At 39.4% G+C, this 22,191-nt stretch overlaps 1 long non-coding RNA gene across 1 annotated transcript; it reads left to right on the top strand.

Annotated features, from left to right (window-relative positions):
- Positions 1 to 221: 221 nt before the first annotated feature.
- LOC140247965 (uncharacterized) lies at positions 222 to 21,905 on the top strand. The gene is made up of 3 exons (XR_011902791.1): positions 222 to 357; positions 14,085 to 14,563; positions 19,328 to 21,905. It is a non-coding gene; the product is annotated as an uncharacterized lncRNA (long non-coding RNA).
- Positions 21,906 to 22,191: the final 286 nt, after the last annotated feature.

The raw sequence follows: 22,191 nt of genomic DNA, 5'->3' as shown, positions 1-22,191 counted from the left end.
ACCGCTAACACATGTGAAATCCCGGTTCAGAGGATATTGTTTTCATTATGGATTTCTTCAGCTGCTCCGAAGTGTTGGATTCCAATTTGATTTCTTCATTAAGAAAGCTGCTACTTTAGTAGTAACGAACAGCAAAAGCATGGGAAAAAAAAGACTGTTGAGATCTGGTTTAAAAGAAAGAAAAGGGTTGCCATGGGTTAGACTGTGTAAGTGTTCCTTTCACTGTGCTTTGCATTCTGGAAAATAGGTCAGCCTCTTCTCACAGAAACTGGATAACTGATAGGTCACAAAAAACATAAACAAGCAATTTTGTTTTGATAAAGACATGAACTACGGACTTTACTCTTAGCAAAGAAGGTAAGAAATGCTCTCATTCTTATCTACCACCACAGCCTATCGTTTTACACCAGCTTAATATAAAAGTGGTCTCACATTTCCTGAAACAGAAATCGGATCTCATTTTCCCATAAAGCACTGCTCACCTTCAGAGCAAATATCATGCCCTCATATTTTCTGTTCATAGGAAATATTATAGGGTACCTGGATTTTTATGGTATTGAACTTCTATGGCTTTCTTCAGATTTATGTGAGTAAATAAGCCCCAGTTCACCATTCCTTGCTTTTCCCTTATCCAAATCATGCTTGAACTTGTTTTTTTGTTTGTGCTTCAGGAAATTTCTTGTCTCTCTGCCTTGGGCAAAAGTAGAGTTATGGTAATGAAAACATGCACATAATGCAAAGGGGAAAATCTTTGTCCAAAAGGAAATGATAAGGAAAGCTTTAAGGGTAGATTAATTTCATTTTAACTACTAGAACTTTACTCCACAGACTCTGCTTGTGAAAACTGAACCCCTTTGATAAGAAAAAAAATACTTTCTTTAGGTCTTTCATAATTAGTCTGGAAAACGAGACAGGTGGATTTTGAGGTGATGGTGGAATGTGAAGATTAAATTCTGAAATCTGACCAGCAGCATTTGGAAGACAAAGAGATGACTTTACATTAGGGATGTCTGCAGCTGCCAGGAGAGGTAGGCTCTTCCAGAATGAGACTCCGCATTACTCCCACATTTCTACTAGTATCAGTAACATTGCTAAAAGAGACCAGATATTTCCTCATAAGTAAAGTCAAAGGCATTTTTTGCTGATGCTCTAATGATTTGCTGAACTTGATGATGGGATTAACATGACTTAGGGTCTGTATGCTGACATGAAGGGAGACAGAGGCAAGGGAAGATAACAGACTTTTTGAAGCATTTCTCTTTTCACTCTCAACCAGAATCCCTGCATTCCTGCTCGGTTCAGCTCGTCTCAGCTGCTTTTCATTCAGCATTTGATTTCCTGAAGATGCTGTGGTTGAGAAAGTAGATGAAATAGGAAAATTCATAATAGAGACATAGAAAGACTACTAGATGGTGGGCCATTGTTTCTAACTACAGCTGAGCTTAATAGCAAAACTTTTCAATCAGACAGCCCCAAGGGTAAATCAGGGGACAAAGAGTATATTACCGCATTGTATGAACGTACCTGGCTCTGATATTAGATCCACAGAAGATGTATATACTCTCTGCTCCCAGGGCTCTGGTCCAGGGGCCCTGCTGGCCTTTTGGCCTTGGCCAAAACAGATTGGGGCAGTAAATATCACAACTGACAGCAAAGTAGAGCCCGCCTTGGAAGATTTGTCATTAAATGGGCTGTCCAGTGCAGAAAGAATTGTTGGCCTGTTTATACCATGAACACACCTTGGAAGCTTTTCCTAGTTGTGCCAATATATAAGTGTGCTGAAAAGAGAATTTCAAGCCAAACCTGGCCCGTCCTATTCCCCAGCTAATGCATCTACTTACTAGAGGGCAGCATGATGATTTACGCAGGGAGGGGTAAATAGAGGAATGTGCATGGATATTTCCCCAGGAGAAGGATGGGAACACTTGGTTGGGGCGATGGAGGAGGTGATAGACATAAGCCTTTCAGAGAACTACAGCAGTGTGCCCCCCAAAAATGTCCTTCTGCACACAACTTTGGAAGAAGGTCAGAAGAACTCAAGGCCTCAAGTAAGGACACAGATAGGGCTGACATACTTCTGAGAGCTGATTCAGTGCTGTGCAGGCATGTTAACACCATCATAGCTAACTCAGGATCTTTAACAAGGTAACAAATATTTAAGACTAACAGGTTTTTAATCAGGCGCTAAGTCTTACTTAAGGAGATGAATAATTTGCCAGATGCTAACATTTGAAAGCTTTTCTCCTTATCCTCTAACTGCCTGGAACGTTTTCTTCTTTCTTCCTTTCCTCTTTCTAGGGTCAGAGAGGTGCTGCAGGGCAAGTTTTCTGCCATGCCCTTTACCTGACCTACCTTACTCCCCACCCAATCATGTACCAGAGCTAGCTCAGAGGAAGCAGTGGGAGAAGAGCAAGGTCACTTTGTGAAAAGTTTGCTTCCAGAGAGGCTCAGCTCTGTGGTAAAACCACACCTTGGGCTAGCAGGAATGAATGGGGCAGTTCACTGGTCCAGGTGCCGCTCTTCCAGGTGCTCTGCACCTGTGCTTCTGCTCACACATTGGGCTTTTTCTTTGCAGTCATAACCAGTATAGACATTAAATAAGCCTAATATTATGTGCAGTGAGCTAAGAGCTTGCAAACAAAGACTGTATGCCATGCCTCCATGTTCCTAGATAATCAGCACAAAATTCTTTAATGGATTAGATGTCTATGTGGCCAGGCTGCTCAATTTTCATTGTAAGTAATGAGATTTTGTTCCTCATGTCCTCCAGATGATTCAAAAGTTTTTGCCCTCTGAATCTTGAATGCCTTTGGTCGTGATATGAAGTATAACTTTTGTTCATAAGAAATTGGTGATGTGAATACTACAAAAAAGGAGAAAATGAAAAGATCAGAAATCTATCATCTTCATGCAAAAGCTGAATTAAATGTATTTCTAGACAGTTTAACAGAGACACCCTCCAGCCATACGACACAACACAGCACTGTAATCTTGTATTAAATCTCATTGAATCAATCACCCTCGTATCTCATTGAATCAATCCCCCTCCAGCCCTAGGACAGGAAATCTGCACCAGCTGCTGGGTGCTGTCTTCACTTCCACAAACCTTGTACCCAGATTATGAGCAACGTCAGAGTAGTTGCTTATGAATGTAGGTTTTTTGACCTCAGTGTGGCATGATCTTTACCTTTTCTTTGTTTCCCCACTCTTTACTTTTTAATTAAGCAGACTTGATTGCCCTGCTTGATCAGAACCATTTTGGAAGTGGGATCAAAAGCATCTGGGGGCTAGGAATGGCCCCGTGGAAGTCAGGGCCGCCTGGCTGAGGCATGGGCTGAGGGGAAGGAAGGGCATTCTGTAGTGTCTGCCTTGGCCATAATTTCAAACAGAATGCCTTCAGACTGTGTTTATACAATCCCATCTTTCATGAGCTGCTTTAATTCCTTTAACTGAATGTCAGTGAGCCCTGAAGGTTTAACTTATCCCATGGAAATCAGAAGAACTGCATCCTAGAGAACCGATGTGTACCCTGCTGCATGTTTCCTAGATTTCATACTCAGTAGTTGCAGCTCCGTGTTAAGGCACAGCTGGCCAAGGACTATGAGGAAATGCTGTTCATTCTAATTGTATCGTCCCATAGTACGGACATTTCTAAGCGCAAATATACCCCAAATAAGTTACAGCAAGTTCTAGGTTAATATTTCTATGTCTAATGTGCTATTTTGCTTTTCAATAAATATTTTCACATCCTATGTATGTATAACTACTACCCATCCTTTGTAGCTGGGAAAGCAGCATAAGGACTAGAGGCAACCAACAGATCTTACTTGCTGCACCTGGCTTGGCTTTGGAGAGGCCATTTGCATAAGGCTCATGTTATGCTGATAAAGCTGCATCCATGCAAATACTTCAGAGCTATAATATCATCAGGTTTCTAAACCCGTAAAATCTCTCTTTTTGGTAAAGCATGGATTCACTTGACCTAAATTCCCACTTAGTCCCAGTGCTGGCAGTTTCCAATTACCTCAATGCCCTTAAAGGCTCACAATGAACCTATATGGCCCCATGTGCAAGTGTCCCCACTGTGAAGTGGGCAAAGATGCATGTTCATCACAAGGATGAAAATGAGTTCATTAAACACAATGCAATATTAGACATCTCAAAAACAAGGTCAGATAAGAACTTGTATATGTACATCCCCAGTTAGACAGTGTGTGATTTCTGCAACACTGCAGCTCACTCTGTTGATGAAATGTACATTCATATACATAGTGCATACAATATACATAAACTATACTTTGTGCTTCCTTTTATAAGGAAAAGTTCTTCCTGTGGCGGGACTATCCTACAGACATAACTGTAGAATAATCAGTTTGACAATGGGTATTTCCAAAGGCAGACATTTTTGTTTGCTTATATCTTTATTTGCAGGAAGCCATTGCTAAAGGAAGAATTTTACCTTTCCTGGAGTATCTTGTCCTTCTTTGCTTCAGACCAGCACTATTCACGGGTCACACAGACTTCTTACACCATACAGACTATTCCAGAGTCTGGATTGAATTTGGATTGGAAAGTTTAAGGCCAGTGAAAGCAAAGCAGTGTGGCAAAAGCTTACAAAAATGCCCACTCACACAGGGCCTGCTTTCATCTTTAGTAGGTCTAAAACAAAAATTTAATCCGCTTTTTTTACTCAATTGTGAGTTGATGTTTGTATCTCAAACATGGGAAAAAATAATCTGAAAGTGGAACTTAGGGTGCTTTGTGAATACAAAGCCACGAGTTAATTCTCTGGCCCATCAAATTATTTGCCAAAACAAGATGGATAAGTATCTTAGGACAAAATCCTTAAAGAGAAGAATAGTATTATTAAATAAATAAAATTAAATGATTATAAATACCTGATCCTGCTGGAATAGCATGCCACAGTGGGACTGTGATGCTGATGCGCTTTAACTTAATGTCACAACACGTGACAAATGTTTTGAACAACAAAGTGTCATGTTTGGAGGTGGCTTCCATAACCTTGAAGTAACAGAACTACTGGATGGCAAAGCTAATTTACGCTATTTGTTCCATTTATCTTTGTCTCAGTAAAAATGAAGTAATGTGTGAACTCTTACATCTAAGAGAGAATTTTGTGTCTCAGATTTAGTATATTTGAGAGATTCTTTCACATATTACATCGGTGTGAGTAATAAAAGCTATTACAGTATGTTAGACAAGGGGTATTTGTTCAGGCCAGAAGTTCAGTGACTATGAAGATATCATTAATCTATTTTTCTGAGTACACTGTTGAAGGAACTGATTTGTGGCAGAAATGTCATACAGTCATACAAGATGCTTCAGATCAACTCTCAGTCTAACTCGGTGCTTTCTTCTGTGACGTTAAGCTTTGGATTTTAGAAATGAAAGGTGCATTGTGACAGCCAAAGAAAAATGGAACAATTTTATAAGATATTTTACTGGTCTGATGAGACCTCCAGTAAAACAGATAAATATAATCTCAGAATCATAGAATCACTTGGGTTGGAAGGGACCTCAAGGAAGGTCTAACCCCTCCTGTCACATGCAGGGCCACCAACCTCCATATCTAATACTAGACCTTGAACACCTCCAAGGACGGGACATCCACAACCTCTCTGGGCAGCTGGTTCCAGCACCTCACCACTCTGTTGGTAAAGAACCTCCCCCTGATACTGCCACTCAGCTTAAATTTCAGACAGTCACGAAGATCACAGACAATCACAAGATGAGAGACTTTACAGAAACACATGCCAGGGCATTTTATAAGAAATGTTCAAACTTAAGGATCATTTTGGTTTGAGAGTAAAACCTCAGGGGTAATGATAATTAGCATTTACTGGTTGCTGTTAAATAAAATAAATTGCATTAATGTTACTTCAGATGAGAATTTTTGTGATAATAAACCAACAACCAATGTAGTTGAGCTTTTCGTATAATACAATGCACGGATATCATAGTAACTTTGTCTTGTAAAGCGGTTGAAGAAGCTACATTTTTGTTGTCTGTATGCCATTGTGCCTGGCATAATGGGACCTGTCTCATAATGAGTATTTTTAACCGCCTCAGTAACGCAGATAAGGGCAGTCCACATTCAGCCCTATGGGGATTTGTTATTCATATGCATGTCTCAGCCTTTGTAGGGATGAAACAAAGCAGAGATCTCTTCAAAAAAGCATTAGTTCTTCTGAGCTAAAATCCAGACTGGAGATCTTTTCTGAGAATACCTTGCACCGGGCATAAATACCACAGGTTCCTGAATGAAAGATAAAACTGGTCATGGTTAAGGGAAAAAGAAAACAAAGAAAATGAAAACCCAGTATCCATGGGAGAGCAAAATGTTCCTGTTTCAACTGAGTCTTCTGTGTGGTCAAGTGCAGACCCTCACAGAAAATAAGATAATATGTCTAACAAACTATAAGTAAAAGAAACTAGTTAAAAATACGGAGTCCCATTCTATGCTGTACAAACAGCCCTGGATTATCTTCCACAGAGAACTGATAATCTTTGAGTTCTCTTTATGCTAGAGCTGTAATGTAAATTTGGAAGCTGCATAAACTAAAAAGTAATGCAATTCTTTCCAGGTGCGAAGGAGCACACTGTATAATAATATGAATAATATGAAACCATTCTCTTCTTTCATTGTGTGTCTGGTATAAGAAATGTAAACAGTTCTTTAATGTTAATATCTGGAATGAGATTCAAATTTAAGCTTCATCAGAAAATGACCTAAAAAAAGATTTAAGTAGGAGACAATTTTGTTTCCAGGGTTTTTGGCTTTAAATGTAGGCATTCGTGTTGATTTACAGTAATTGTTTTTCCAGATATTATCAGGTTTGCTGTATAATAATGAAATCCATCTTCCTTTTCCCTCTAAGAATGTTGCAGAATAGATTAACTTCTATTCCTTTTATTGCCATGCAAGCTCTGAGTATAACCCAAACAAATGATTTTGCTACACCACTTGTTGTACAAGCAAAAACAAAAAAAAAACATAATGCAAATAAGTGTCTTTTCTCTTCAGCCAGTGTTAGGAAATAGCTGAAATGCAGCTAGTGTAAAATTTACTTTATCCTTGCCTTCTACTCATGCATTTCATTGTATGTTGATCCAAGTGTAAGAGCAGCTCCATTCATTTCAAAGAAACTGCTCATGCACTTAACACTGAGCTTATGCATGCATTTAGGTTAAAGCTTAGAGTGTAAAACACCTTCAATAAAGACATTTTGAAGCTTTAATGAGCTTCTTGATATCTCTTAAATTCAAGCCTAATCATGTTTTATACAAGAGCTTTGTCTGTAGCTGAGAGGCATTCCTTTCCACATAGATCAGAGACAGAGCAACGTAATTGCATGGTCTCACCTCTCCTTTGCTTCACCTTTTGTCAAGGCACTTCCCCATACAGTAAGGGGCATTCAAGGATTGTGGACTCGCTCACAAGCGTTATGAGCAAGCTTAAGTGTTATGGTCTTCTCTTGACACCTGAAGTCCATTGTTGAAAATCGCTGCTCAGGTACTTTTTGCACTTTGGAGATGAAATGAGAAGCTGAATTACATGTCCAATTACAGTTCCCGCACACTGTGTTTATGCTCTGTATGGCATTTCTTAAAAATTGAAAATACTTAATAATTTACTCAGTTGTGCATGCTGCATCTGAGAGGAGAAGAGAGATTTGACACAACTGATAGAACATTTTATGCCTGGCTGCCTGAAGATACAAAGACAGCTCAAGCTCTGTATGTTTCCCTGTGAAGAGATATTTAAAAGACTGAAATTTAAATTTAAATCTCTTTCACTTCTTTTTTTTTTCTAACAGACTACACTTTTTTGTCCCATTACATGGTCCAGAAACAAAACCATACACCTAACCTCATGAGTGTGGGGTTGAAATGAGCACAGGCATGCTGAAATACTGCTGGAAGTGGGTTTAATATCATTAGCTTCGATTCATTGCATGGCATGCATGAAACATAAAACTCAGTGCTTACTCCTTCCTTTCTCACAGAGTGGGAGAGAAGACAAAATACATATGACATCTTTGTTTCTCTCTGGTGTTTCCCTTTGGGAGAAATTGTGACTGTAGTATCTGAAGCATGACTGTTCTGGAAAAAAAAAATCTTCCATTTCTTGTTTCAGAACATGGAGAGAAATTTGCTGCAGTTGTTTTCCTCACTTCTAGCAGAAACATAGTGAAACTCATCAAATTATTTGGGACTTCAAAGTGCTAAAAGAGAGATTTAAAAAAATCATGAGAGGTTTTTCTTACGTATGTTGTGATTTCATAACATGCTTTTGAATCTCTAAATGGCGGTGTGGGAAAGGGACTGTGTTGTTTGGGATACTTTTATTTACAGCAACTTTCCCACCAAATTTCCCTTACAACAGTGGCCTGAAGACTGGAGTGATTTTGCACAATTTTCATTGCTCCCAGAACTGAATAAATTCAGCCCTGTGAGAGACCATACTTTCCATAGCTGGACTACAGTTGCATAACTTTAACTGAAAATACGATGAAGACAATAAAGCCTTGTTGGCTTATTAATGGATACAAGAGCTTTTAACCACATCTCCAGTCTTGCTTTTGTGCAGAAATAAGCTGCCCTGCTGCCTGAATCTCACCTCCTGGCCATCCACACAACAATGATCTGGAGACTGGGAATTTCTGCCAGAGATCACTGATGTATTGTGAGGAATGGATCAAAGACGAGGTGTTGGTTTTGCTTGATCTGGTAATGTACTCACTTGGCAATCAGGAAATACACTGCACTGCTTGGCAGTGTATTAATCCTCCTGGAAAATTCCCTGAAAGGAATCAGCCCCCCAAATCAGAAGATGAAAGTTAAAGCCCTGAGGTTTTGGGTGAAATATCTGGAAAATTAGTTTAAAGTTGTTAGGAGAAAGGAGGAATAAAAAAAATAAAAAATCTTTACCAAATGTCTGATCTCTGACCAGCCTCAGTTGTAGTCAGGCGACTGCTAATGCACCTAAAAATACAGCTGGGTTTATAATGCAGCGAGCTGCAGCTCATTGTGTGGGATATGTGAAGGAATGTCCTGTAATAACTGCCAGTATGGGTCCTGAGGCCCGATGCTCTTTTATCAGGGCATGGGCAGGCTCAAGCGAGGGCCATACCAAGCGCTTTTTTATCTGATGCTTGAAATTACATCAGCAAATGCCCACAATATTCTCCACCAGCAGTGTTCCTGGTAGCACTGTTCTCCTTGCAAGATATGTGTTTTTCTTTTGAAGAACGAATGGCTGTGTGGAGTCATGGCAGTGCTGGCAGGGACCTGCTTTGCAGGAGGGGACATCAACACGCAAACAGGTTATGCCCCAGGAATGCAGGGATGTATCCATCCTCTCAGCTCATGTGTTCTAGGGACCTGTCTTATGGAAAAGGTTGTTCTCTACTCCTTAGGCATCAGTGAGGAAGGCCCAGCAGCCTCAAAGGGTTGCTGGTATCTAAGATGTATGTCTCTGACTACACCTCACCAGCCATCACTGTGTTTATGCACCCAGGCCAGAGGGGTCATTCATCATCCTGAAAGACGTCTACTGCTCATGGGTTTTGTTTCTAAAAATTTCAGAATTCAGTGTTTTACAGGAAAAAAACAGGCTAAGCAATCACTCCCTGAGGCCAAACTGGCTAACATGGATTTAGAGGACTTTTTGTTTTGCAAAGAGCATTCTTCACTGGCTGCTGCATCAGATGATCCTGTAGCAAAGCTATTATAATTTGCCATTGGCAGTGTGGGTACCCCAAAGAGTTTCTGGCTTGCCTTAATTGAACAGAAGAAACTAATTTAAATTTTTAAAAATATAATTAGTTTGACTTCCTCTACCAGGAATTCTGTAATTGATACTATGAATAAATTATGGAATGCAATTGTGAGGGTTCTTAATTACAAAGCTTCTTAGCTGCACAGCTTATGTGCTGTTGAGTGATGAATGTTTTGTCCTCCAAAATGGAGCATAATCCTTGTCAAAGAACACATCTGCACGCCGCAAGCTGGAAGCAAAGAACTGAACTTAGCACACAGATTCTGACTGAGTGCTTGCTGGGGCAGGTATTGCACAGCTTATCTGTGCAGAATGTAAATACAAAGTGGAGCAACTGGTCCAGGCTAGTCCAAAAGCCAGAAGGGGTTTTAACTTAGTGATTACAATTAGCTTAAGCACTGTGCAATATGCTTTATTTCTTCATGTGCTTCAATTAATTTTCGGCTGTCATCATGCTTCTTAGCTTCAGTGAACTTTTTCTCTCAGCGCAAACTACTCACTAAGAAATAATTCAGCCACTTCTCTCCCCCTTTCCTCATTTATGAACTAAATTTTGCTTTCAAGCATTTCATTGAGTGCAAACGACAGTATACTTGCCTTCAACATCCAGAGAAAACTATGATATGAATGAATTTAATAGTTACTTGGGGTAAAAATTAAATAAGAATTCTTTAAAGTGTAATCTTTTTGGATAAAAACCTCTTTGATCTAAATAACAATGTAGACCTATAAATATGGCATTAAATTAAAAATCAGTGAAATCTCATGCATTAGCTGTCTCCAGGGAATGTGTAATAGTTGTATTTTCCCATTTCTCACTGAGACGAAGTTACCCTTTCACAGACTATGCTTCCCATTCAGCTGATTTTATTTCTTAATCCCATATAAAATTACCTCTTTATGTACTTTCTAGACTCAATAGCTACATTGACGCTACTAAATTAAAGATGCCCAAGGCTATTCAGTATCATTACAGCAAAGCATCCTGGTTCATCCTGTATCCACACATCTTCACTCCCTTCCTCCGCAGCCCCTAGTGACTGCCTCCAGACTGCCCTCATAGGCAGGCAGCTCCTCCTGCAGGGCTGGCCTCCAAGCTGGTGACATCCAGGATGGAGCAGGTGCTGAAAATCATGCCCTGCCCTTGGCTTATTTACTCAGTGGGGACGTAGCCATTGAGTATGAATAGGGGTGAGATGAAGGGTGGAAGGTTGGAAAGAAAATGTCTGTTTTTCAGGCTCTCTCTTTCTGTTGTAATTAATGATGTTTGTTCCTCTGAAAGACACGGAGTTGGTGATTTTGGCCCTTCATATATAGGTTTTCATGTCTTACAAGTGTCAGATATTTCCTAACTACTGGGCAGGCAGTCTGCTTGCATAAGTGCAATGCTGAGCTTCCTGCGGCTACTGAAATTTGTTTTCCTCACCACTTCCAAGGTCTGTGAGCCTCAGTGCTGGCCCTTATTCATCTAGGCACTGCAAGAAATAACTGATGGTCACAGGTGCTGGGTGCTCGCTGTTTCACACTACTCTAAAGCACCAAAGAGCTACAAAGCCCATCCCAACAATGTGCAGGAACACAGTTCATGACACGTATCTTCTGAGAACCATTAAAGTACAAAATTTTTCTTTGATATTTTTATTTAGACTGTATATATATAAATTATTTGATTGCAAAAACTCAAGGAAGTCCTCTAATAAAATGTTGTATTAAGTTGCAGGTGAAATTGTGTATATATCAGTCATTAAAATGCAAAATGTTCCATTTTCATATAATTATGACTGGAATAATCATCACACTCTCAGGAAATCCAAACTAAGATTAAACTTCAAGGAAATTCAGATAGAGAAGTAGATAGCTGAACAATTTTTGCATTCTCCCAAAGTACATACATGAAAATGCCTTCCAGCAAATCAGTTGGGATTCACTCTCCCCAGGAGAGTACTAGTAGAGACAATATTTTAGGAGGACTATTGGAATTACTGAGAGAAACAAAAGGTAAGAGAAGGAAGGTGATTACTTCCAAATGGTAACATACTCTTCTCCATGAATCTCTCATGCTGGAACAGGAGAAGAGTAATTTCCATCAGTTTATCTATGTTGATGAATGACAGTTTTAAGTGAGGCACTGCATTAGAAGGACTTTTGGCTGGAAGGTCTCACAAAGCAGATGACTGAATCACTCTCTCCACTGGAGGGATCAAAAACCTCATGAATTCTTTTCTGCTTCATTCTCTTAAGTTACTTGAGATTCCACCATGTTTCAGAAGAGTTTTTAATTCATTTATATGACTTCATTGATGATGAACTTGGACTATTTCCTGTGCTATGCTTCGGAAGTTAGGCTGTGTTTTTCTTCTGTTTCTTATACATGATTGTATTTAGCTGCCTCTGCAGTAGAAAGAATTCAGTGCCTTTCCTTCTCACAACTGTTAAAGAATTTTTTTTCTATTGTTTACAGATTTATATCAAGATTTTTTCAGATGTTTTATGCTGTTTTATGCTGCCACTTTCAAGGAAATATTACACCAACAGGTTTAGGCAGTTATTAAAATATGGAACATGAGCAAATTGGCCATCTTTCAAGACTCTCACACAACTTTGGCTGCACTGTTCATACTGAAATTAGAAAAAGACCTCGGGAATTAATTCTCATATATTTAATCTTCTGGCTTAAAAGTCTGGCTGCCGTTATTTGAATTGGGGAAAAAAAAAGGGTGAAAGGATCACTATATTCTTCAAACTCCTGTGACTAGCAGAGGAAGGTTTCATGGACAATGTTAACACAGAAGACTCTTTGGTTATCCAAACCCTTAACTACGCTATGTCACTGATACATGAGCATGGTATAAAATCCAGGAATGAGCAGTAGTTTGCTCTTCTGCAGTCTGCCAGTATGGACTGTGGGACTCTTGCTTATCTCCCTAAGAGTTGTGGTGCACCGCTGTTCACTCCAGTTACTTGGCAAGGGGTAGCCGTGAATGTTATGGCAGTTATTTGGGAAAGGTTGCATGTAATTGTTACTGGCACTTTGTTCTGTGGTCTTTGTGCTCCAGACTGAGTTATTTAGCTGGGACATGAGACGGCTGTTGAAAGCTTTTGTCATAGTTGGATGTTATCCACCCTGAAACGCATTTGTTCATAGTATGGGAAGTGTGCAAGCAAATGGCCAGTAAAGATAAGTGAGGAAATAAAGAAAAACAAGGCCTATCAGCAGCCCATTAACTCTGATTTTTGTGGAGATGCTGCTTTCCAATGAGAATGTATTAGGAGTAGGGAGATAGATATGCCAAGGTCAAAGGCAGTAACAATAACCTGATGTCTCAAGCCCCCAGTTGTTTCCTTTTCCCACTCTTTCACTCCCTCTGAGCACAGTAGTGCTGGAAAGGAGCTTGTCCTTTCTCAAGACAAACATGGGGTGGATGTTCCTTAAGGCAGATGGAGCATGGCTTTGCCCTTCCCTCAACAGTAATGTCTGGTACATCACATCGATGCTCAGCGTGGCCACAAGGATCACAAGGTCCATGCCCTTCATTCCATTCCCTATTTCCAGACAAGCAGAGACAGAGAGATGGTCTCAGGAATAAACTTGGTAGTTGGAAGCTGTGTGATCTTAAATAGTGGTGATGTACTGTTGCGCAGGATATTGCTGTGGGTGATGGCAATAGTGTAATGAAGCATTGGTAGCACTAGGTTGGCTTTTCAGAACAAAACGTAGTTAGAAATTACTTCTTTAGGACTTTAACTGAGTTGCAAGTGCATTTGACTCCTTCTCTAACAGATAAAGCTTCATGATGTGTTACTCAAAACTCAATCAGCTGTGCCTTCCACTGTGCAAACTCCTGATGCAAACCAGGATCAGGTAACGGTGTAAGGAAATGGCAAAGTAAACATATCTGTTTTGCTGTCAGCATCAGAAAAAAAGAGAAAAAAGAAAAAGAAAGAAAGACATCACAGCCTGGTAATACTGCTGGAGATTTCCACATTGTCACATATATCACAGCCTTCGAACTTCCAAACTATGTATCCAAATAATCATTATCTGCATGGGGCTTTTGATAAGCATACTAAGGGTATAATATTTCTATCTTAACAGACCCACCACAGCACATAAATAACAGTGGACAGGATATGGCATTTGGGGAAGGCTGTGTTTAATCTGTTTTCTTCAATGCTTCTCTTGCCACTCACTTTCAAAAACTATTTTCAGTTTTGAAGTCTGAAAGAGGGTTACGTACTTATATACATACATACATATATAATCTATGCATATTTTCCACAGATGTGACCTGTACTGCTGGTCTTCCTGCTGCATCCCGGGTGTTTAATACTTCCATGACTTACGCAGAAATCCTGGACAACGGCACAAGTGGAGCCCACTGCTCAGCCCAGCTTCTTTCTGCATGCATGAGCACACAGTGCCACTATCTAGAAAGGTCTTGCATGTCTCCAAGGACATTTTTTGCAGGAATTACATTTTTATTATCCATATATCCAGCTATTTAAATTGTGCTGAAATTTTGACAAGAACAATATCTAGGCATTTTCTAGTTTTCCAGGTATTCTTCAGTTGCATTGTCTCTCAGTCACATTCACCATAAGCTAGGTTAAAGTAGAAGGATAGACCACAGGATGTCCCATGCATTGGCTGAAAACAGAACTGGGAACATTCAGGCTCTGCTCCAAGGTGTGCTTATCTTTGCCACAACAAATACGTGCTACGTGCTGAAGGAAGCAAGCTGTGAGTGAAGGATCACAAAGGTATGGCACGTTACAATTTATCTATTCTAAAATGATTTAAATTCTGGGTAAAATATTCTCTTTATTTGGTTTTAAAGTCTTCATTGTCTATAAATTACTTTTTTAGCAGCAACATCCCCCATGTTAAGACTAGCAGAGAGTCAGACTTCTCAAAAGTCATGGTTAGCATCTAATGGTTTCAGATCACTTGACTCTCAGACCACACTTATCTAGCAGGATTTCTCCTTGATGTTTATGAATGTTACAAATAGAGTTTTTCTACTGTTGGTTTATGCTTTGTTTCCCGGACTCCTTTTATGAGGTATTTTATTAAAGGCTTTCTTTGTGCACACTCTCCATCACCCAAACTGTATTTGATGTGGCTGCTGATATTGGATGCCCTTGATATCCTGTCTACTTCAGAGGATCCTCTTGTCATCAGACATACTCTTCTATCCACATAAACTAGACCATAAAAAGCAGAAAAAAGAAATGTTTAGGCTAGCAAGGAAAGTCATGCTCACTCTGATCAGAGTGAGAAGTTGCCCTGAAACTATAGGAATTTCCTGTTGCTAAAATATTGTTTTGGTCCTAAAATCTTTGCGGGCAGCCTCTTCTCCTTTGGGCAGCTAGAAAGGTCAGTGTGCCTTAGGGTAGGATGTAGGACTGCAGTGTTTAAGAGTTCATCTAGTCAGGAAATTATAGCTGTAAAGTTACATAGCCCTGTCACTTATCATTACACAGCTCATTAAATTTCTGCTAATTGCACCTTCACCCTACTATGCAGGTCCTAATGTTTCTGTACCCAATTAGCACACTAAAATCTGAAAATCCAAATGATTTTCCTTATTTTAGTCACTGCTTGTACAGAAAACAAGTGGAATGTAGACATTAAACTTATTGTAGAGAGAAAAAATGCACCTAGGTTATTCAGTCCTTTTGTTCATTTGTTCAAGAGGTAATATCTCTCCCCAGAAGGAACTGGGAGTGCAGACTGCAGAGGAAATTTGATTTTCCTTTTTATTTTTCTTAGTGGAAGACGCTCCATTTTGTCTATCAAAGTTTCTTCTTTTTCATTTACTGTTCACTGTATTTCTCCTTCTGTTTCTCCCCATGAATAGCTCTCTGAAGAATTATCTATGCAATATTTATTCCAGTTTTGTCATCACATGATTTGCTGCTAAGAGTCATGCTTCTTTCAGAATTATTTCTTAAGCAAACTCAAAAGAAAAAAAAAAAAGTACCTACGTGATTATTTACCATAAGCAGCACAACCTTACATTTCATTAGAACTCACAAAACGTATCTTCATGTCCAAAAAGTTCTGTTGCCAATGTCCAACTTAAAAGGTAATTTGGAATACATCATTTGTTTTACTTGAAACGTAAATAGCATCTGATTCTCAGATGCTTTTAAACAAAACCGGGTATTTTTCTCTTATGACAAAGTAAAGTAAAACTTAGAACCATTCATAATTTCACATGAGTTTACCGCAGGAGAAATCCATGAGTTGGAGTTGTGGGAGAGTTGCTTTTCTTCTCCAGAAAGGGCCTTTGAAGATGGAAATAACATGAACTGGTTTTAGTTTTATCCTTGTCTGAACTACTGACTTTGATTTTGCAGTTAAAAAAGTGGATGTCTTTCAGTCACACATAAATAAGACAGCAAATACAGCTTTGTCTTATTTTCTCCAGATTGCACATTTCAGCTAAGCAAAGTTTCTTTTGTTGTTTTAATTTAAAAATATATGCATATGTATAAAGAACTATACATATATATCCTTTGTAAAGTTTATTGAGAGTTTACGTAGAGTGAGAATAATCCACTATAATTTAGATTTTAATCACTGAAATAAATTAAAAACTCTTGCCCTTTTTTTTCCCCATCAAATTTCTGCTTCTTTAACAGTTTAATCAACATTATCTCATTTGATCTGCAAGATCCAAACTGTATTTACAAATGAACCTCCTTATTTAAACCTTATGTTTGAGTTGCATTCTCACTGTAGGATTTTCTAAAAAATCCTGAAATTGTAAGTAATAATGCTAACAAAGTAGCTGTTGCTGCCATTTTCTCTGTTTTCCCTTATTTGTTAACCTTGATTAATTCTGTCTGTTAATCATATTGCACTTACCTTTGGGCTGCCTCTTCAGACTCTCCTCATATTTTTCAAAGTAATAAGCATCAAACCTGAAGGGGGAAAACTCATGAAATATGTATATCTACATACATAAACATATGATGCTGCAGTTAACCTAAAATACTACTAGATATAGGAAGTTGTCTCTAGGCTGAAATGTCTTGATTTAAAAAAGAAAGAAAGAAAGGAAGAAAGGAAGGAAGGAAGGAAGGAAGGAAGGAAGGAAGGAAGGAAGGAAGGAAGGAAGGAAGGAAGGAAGGAAGGAAGGAAGGAAGGAAGGAAGGAAGGAAGGACAGTGTCTCTTGAGGTCCATCTCTGTATGTTTTCAACATCAGAGCAGGTCTGTATGTACTAACCAATCAGGTCTTGCAGAAGTTGAATGATGTATGGGATTTCTTTATTTTATAGTTAAAAATAAGAAACACAAGAGTAAGAGAGGTAAGCATTTGGGAAGTTACAGAGGAAAGATGCTGGTGTTTTTTTCTTGAGCTAAAACTCATGTAGCCACCAAGCAGAGTCATCTCATGCCTCTCTTGGTGACATGTTCTCTGCCTTCATGGATCCAGAACAAAAGATCCTCTTGTAAAGCATGATCCCACATCTTTTGCTTGCTGATTTGAGCAGTGCTTGTGTGACTGCTATTTTTAACCGCTAGTCACTTAGCATTTGAGACACATATATGAAATATGCTATCTAGCCATCAACAGAACAAATGAGTCTTGTAGGTTACATCTGGAATAAATGAGGCAGTGTTCCAGCCTCTCCAGGAAAGCCTACAAGGGCTTCATTTGGCTGTTTGGGCAATAGCTGCCTTGGAGTCTTTTTCCTTTCCTCTGCTGATTGATGCTGAGGCACTCTACCCCTACATACCTCTGCGCAGCAACATAAATGTGCAGCCCCAATTCTACACCTCGTCACAGATCAGTTATTAATTTGCATTAATTTATCAGGTGTTGGAGGCCAAAAAATCTTCCTTCAGACTTACTTACATTTTTTATCTGCTGTCTTGTTTGAAGGGGATAGGGCAGTTGAACACTCTGAGTGGGATATTCTTCATACAGTCTGCTACACAAACAAACCATGCCCATGCTATTACTCTTCTGCAAGTTGATACTGCTTGGCTCTTGCTGTTTGCTACTAACACCACAGCTACTCACCTGTTGGGCAACACAGAGAACTTGAACGTGGTGGTTCTGCCATGGACATATGTGTTTAACCCCTGGAGTCTTCCTAGGCAAGATGGCAGAAGGAAAGAAAGCTGATAATTACCTTTTCTTTTTGGCTCGAGTCATCCAGGACTATTTGCTATCATTATTTCTGAATGGATGTCAAAATACTAAAGCTGTTTTATGGTAACTTTGATCATGAAAACCAACACCATGGTATACTCTGTGCTTTCTTCTGAACTCACCATATTGCTCAGGAGTGGGACTTTGTTGACTTCAACTTGTTGGAAGACAATTATGTCAGTCACTGCGGTGTCTGGTTTCAAATTTTGGATCTAATTTTGCATTTACTTTAGTAATTAGAAACACATTAGTGAAAAAAACCTTTACCTTGAAAGGACAAAATACATACATTGTTGTGGGTTGATGGGTTTATTTTTGTTGTAGAAAACAGTGGATGTGCAAGACTCAAAATTGAGTACTGATACACATATTTTCTATGTAGGATTTCCCTCCAGAAATGAATGAAACAGATACACTCTTCCTGTCTCTTTGAAAGTGGATAGTCACTCAAGAGAAAAGGCTTAGAATGGAAAATTTCAGACACCTGATGTTGTTTCAAAAACCCACAAAGCTGTTTTGTGGTTTTTTTTGTGTGTTTTTTTTTTTTTTTTCTTTTCATCTAGGAAAGAAACAGCAAAATTAGCAAAACTGGATTTCTATAATGTTGTCTTCTATAGCCTTTTACTATAATAGCTTCAGTTTCTGAAGATCATCAGGGTTTAGGAAAAGGTTCTTCAACAGTGAGTGTGGAACTGGCTGTCTGTCTCAGTAGTCATGGTCCCAAGCTGATGGAGTTCAAGAATTTGGACAGTGCTCTCAGACACATGGTCTGATCTGTGGGTAGTCCTGTGTGGAGCCAGGCGTTTGACACAGTGATCCCTATAAGTCCCTTCCAACTCAGGATATTCTATGACTGTGTTCTATGATATTATGTAATTGGCCAGTGGGTACAAAATTGACTTGGTAAAGAAAAAAGAGACAGACAGACACCACCAGTGCTGAGCTCCCACCCTCAGGCCTAAAAGTCACACTGCCGCACTCATCTCGGACTTGCACAACCTGGATGTTATTTGGTAATACTTGTCAAACTGAAACACGATCTGTAGATCAATGCCTTCCTCCAAACATAAGCAGAAAATCGGCTCCTTTGATTTTACTGCTTTTTTTTCCTCAAAGGAGGGAGAAAAAAAGAAAGCCGTCTGCTTATTTTACCTCTTCCTGTTTTTGTGAACTGGCCTATCTCTGATTGTTTAGATAAAGCGCAGCACAGACCTGTGTCAAGGACGGGAATTTAAAAACAAAATAAAAATTAAAAAAAGAAGATCAGAATGTTGGTCTGCCCTCTTCTGCTGGGTTATTGTGTGATCTTGATGGCGTTGTTTAGTTTCTTGACTTCTGTTTTCCTTTCATGTTCAGACTGGTTCAAGTTTGGGCAGCAGAAAGAGAGGAGGAGCGTGCAATGAAGGACAGCGGAGCAAGGTGTTGCTTTCTGACCGCAGAAGGATCTCAGTTTGGCTCAGCTGCTCACCACACCGCACTGTTCAGAGTCTACAGAAGTTTCTAACTGTTGATTTTAACTTTGGGGTAAATGTTGGCTCACTGCAGAGCAGGCAATGCTGAAGAAAGGCTGTTCTGCATGTTGGCTGCTAAAATCTCCCCTTAGTTAATGTGTAAAATTTTTCAGACACTGAATTTTCTGTGGGGAAAATGGGATTAATTTAACTATGAGAACTGACTCCATGTCACCTAAGTTAGTAGGACAGGTTTCAGGTTTTCCATGTAAAATGATCCCCTGACTTCTTCCACAAACTTCACCCGAGATACATTTTCCAGATGAAGTGCATTTTAACATTGCTTTCACAATGATATGGAGATACAGCTCAGAAAAATGAGCATTTTTTAGCAGTGGCTGTTAGGTAAAGCAGAGCAGCAAGAGACCTAGACTCCACTTTTAAGAATCTCAAGCTGAAAAAGTACACAGAATACATTTATTTAAAGTAAATTTAAGCTTAGATAGGTGAGTATAAACTTTGGGTTGAAACAATTCCTGAGATTGTCTCTTAAGGAAGATAATCTTGATGGAATTGGAGATTGTAATGCAATGTCCTTTGTCAACTAGGGTAACTTCAGTATGCTCACATAAGCATACACATGTAGTTTACTTCAACTTTTAGGATCTCGTGTCCAATGTAGCTACTCACAGTCTTTACTGTTTGACTTCAGTAAACCCCCAGAAACATTGTCATGAGCACTATAGAAAGCAATCCTATGAATAAACTTGCTGACTGAACATTTTAATAAATGGCATCTTGTGATCTTACCTAACTTCTGAAGAAAGGTGCCTCAGCAAACCCAGCTCTACAGTATGCAGTCTGGAAATAGAGACAAGAGAACCCCTTTATCTCCTGTAGAGAACCTATGCAAGTCTTTTCATGTCTCTGTGAATGTTAGAGAGGGCCTGGATAAGCAGTAGAGATTAGATATCAAACTTCTTGATTGCCTTTAGGCCTCTGGGCACACAAGTTGAATTTATCTATCTAAGTGAGTAGAATTACAGATTCACATAAATGTGTGTAGATGGTCTCCTGCCGTACCTATGGAGCCATTTCTGCAACAGTGTTTTGTCTGAAGCATCAGATAATGTCATTCCTGCTTTCAATTTGTAAATAAGAAGACCTAAAGTTCACAATTACAGTGATGTGGGCCTCTGAAAGTGCTGAGTATGCTACCTGGGTCATTTGTACCCAGAATCCTTGTTCTGAAATAATCTCAAAATTTGGAGTATTTCATCATGGTAAATGGTTTTTTGTTTTTGTTTTTGTTTTGTTTTGTTTTAATAAATATTTATGCTTAAAAGTGTAAGTGAGATAAAAGCAACAGCCTTTGCCTTAGTATCTGTCTGTTCATAGTTTGCTAAAACTCCAGCTGTAAATCCCTGGGAGCAGTTTGCTGTTAGTGCTATTTTAAATTAGCCTTAATGAGGTAAAGCAAGCCATTAGTGTCTAATTGGGCTTTAATGAACTGAATTCCTCAAGAAGAGATTTATGGAAACTGTATCTGACTCAAGCAATAGCATCAGGGAAACTCCCTCACATCTCCCCCTCCTCCCTGCAGCAGGGGAGCAACATGGGCTGCATGAAGCAGCACAAAGCCAGGACTGTCGTACTGCCCTAGTGGAGAACGTGTTCAAATCAGTCAGACATTTCCAGCAGCTGAAGGGAGAAACATACGCCCTTCCTTGCAAGATGTTTTGCTGCCATCCTGACTCTTTTGGTCAGGGAACACATTAGCATTCAAAATGCAGATGTGTGGCAGTCATCTGGGATCAGCCTGCTGCTGCACCTTTGGTTGCTGCTCTGTCACTTCCCCAAACAGGAAACCATAAAGCACTGGAAACTGAGGTCACCAAGGCAATAGGAGAGGCGCACAAGTTTGCCTGCAAAGGATTATCCTCTCCCAGAAGTAGAATAAGAGATTGAGATGGAAGAAGTCTAAAACAACCACCAGCTGCTCCTTCAAGGTTGTAACTTCGAGTGTCCTGGAGGATACGATGTGTGCAGGCTTTGGCCAGTGAGCTGCTTTCCCAGGCCATCATTCCACCAGTCCCAGGACATAAATTAGGGTGGAAGGATGCAGCATAATTTCTTCTTGCTGCCCAAACTGAGTTTCAAAAGCAGGTCTACCCTGTAGTCACATCTCAAAATCCTTTACACCAATGGCTCTGAATATGAAATTCACTGTTTATGCTCCAGGTAGGGCTTTATCTCCTTAAGTATACAGATTACATTATTGACAATTCTTATCCTGCAAATGGTTATGACTGTTGTAGGGAAAACCATCCATACAAATGCGAATCCGAATGAATATAGCAAGTACTTGCATGTGTGCTGTTAGCTAGTGATATGAATTGTTGAGCTAATACATTGTTTGATCAGAACTTCAAATAGAGGTGCTGTATTTCCCATCATCTAAAAGTAAATTAAGAATGTGCACCAGAAAGGCTGTCCCTCTATCTTTCTTCTAGGTGGAGAGTTGAGTATTAATCTAATACAGGTTTTATGTGATAGCCACAGCATGACGTGGATCCCCAAGGATATCTGATACGCCACTGAGCGTTCAAATATCATGAGTCAGGCTCTGAATATAATTGGTTTGGCTTAGGCTTTCTAAATAACAAAAAAGCCAATATGTAGCTTGCAGCTATTTTAATTTCCTTCTCTGTTTTTGAGCCTCCTGTTCATAGCAAACTTACATTTGCAAACACAAAGGGTTGGAAGTAT

This window comes from Excalfactoria chinensis, chromosome 2 (assembly GCF_039878825.1).
Source record: "Excalfactoria chinensis isolate bCotChi1 chromosome 2, bCotChi1.hap2, whole genome shotgun sequence".
Classification (NCBI taxonomy): Eukaryota; Metazoa; Chordata; class Aves; order Galliformes; family Phasianidae; genus Excalfactoria; species Excalfactoria chinensis.
Note: the sequence above shows the minus strand (reverse complement) of the source record. Positions and strands in the feature narration are given on the sequence as shown.